The sequence below is a fragment of the Mastomys coucha genome, unplaced genomic scaffold, assembly GCF_008632895.1.
Source record: "Mastomys coucha isolate ucsf_1 unplaced genomic scaffold, UCSF_Mcou_1 pScaffold21, whole genome shotgun sequence".
Lineage (NCBI taxonomy): Eukaryota > Metazoa > Chordata > Mammalia > Rodentia > Muridae > Mastomys > Mastomys coucha.
The window spans coordinates 17547848-17549071 of record NW_022196904.1 but is presented as its reverse complement, the minus strand read 5'-3'; positions in this window follow the sequence as shown (position 1 = coordinate 17549071).

Below are 1224 nucleotides of genomic sequence, written 5' to 3'. Positions count from 1 at the left end.
ATCTATATAAGTAACAAATTGATTTTCAATAGCTCTTTCTACCTGCTGTAAAGCTGACATTCCTTCTCCAGTTAAAAATCTAGGAGAATTTGATCAGAATTACCACTGAGAATATCAAATAAAGGTTTCAATTCTCCTGAAGTAAGCTTTAGATAGGGACAAAGCCAATTGATATCACCTAATAATTTTTGAAAATCATTTAAGGTTATTAATATGTCTCTACAAATCACTATCTTTGGGGGAATAAGAGATTGATCCGTGAGTGTAAATCCTAAATAATTATATGGATCCTGAGTTTGCACCTTTTCTGGAGCTATCTGCAATCCCTTTTCATCTAAGGCAACTTGTAAGTCTCTATAACATAGAAGTACATCCTGAGGACTTTTTCCTTCTAATAGAACATCATCTGTGTAATGGGTAATATATATCATTGGCCATTTTTTCCTTATAGGATCAATGACTTGTGCCACAAATTTTTGACATAATGTAGGACTATTAGCCATGCCCTGAGGAAGGACTGTCCATTGATATCTTTTCATAGGTTCTTTAAAATTAATAGATGGAACACTAAAAGCAAATCTTTCACAATCCTCAGGGTGCAAAGGAATTGTAAAGAAACAGTCTTTTAAATCCATAACTATTTTACAATATACTTTTGGAATTGCCACTGGAGATGGAAGTTCAGTTTACACTGCTCCCATAACTTCCATTGCTTCATTTACCTTTCTTAGATCTGGTAGCAATCTCCATTTACCTGATTTTTTCTTGATGACAAATATTGGCATATTGCATGGGGAATTGGATTCCCTCAGATGTCCTGCTTCCAATTTGCTCCTACACTAGCAAAGAAGCAGCTTCTATCTTTTCTTGAGATAAAGACCACTGATCAACCCAAACTGGAATATTATTAATCCACTGAATTTTATCTGCATGGAGTGCAGGCAAGATAGTGGTCATCATGGAAAATGCTTTGAACCTTTACTATTAGGATGAGGCTTAGGGCCTCCAGATGTTCTAATGTCCTGTTCTGACCTCTGCTTATGAGCTATTTCACTAGGGCTACACAAGGCAAGACCCATTTGTGACAACAGATATTTTCCCCATAGAATAACAGGCAGATTTGACATAAAATAAGGCTTAATTTGTCCTGAAGTACCTTCCTAATCTCTCCAGGTTAGAAGCCTAGAGCTTCGTTTTGGGTTATTAGCATAACCAGTTCCTTGG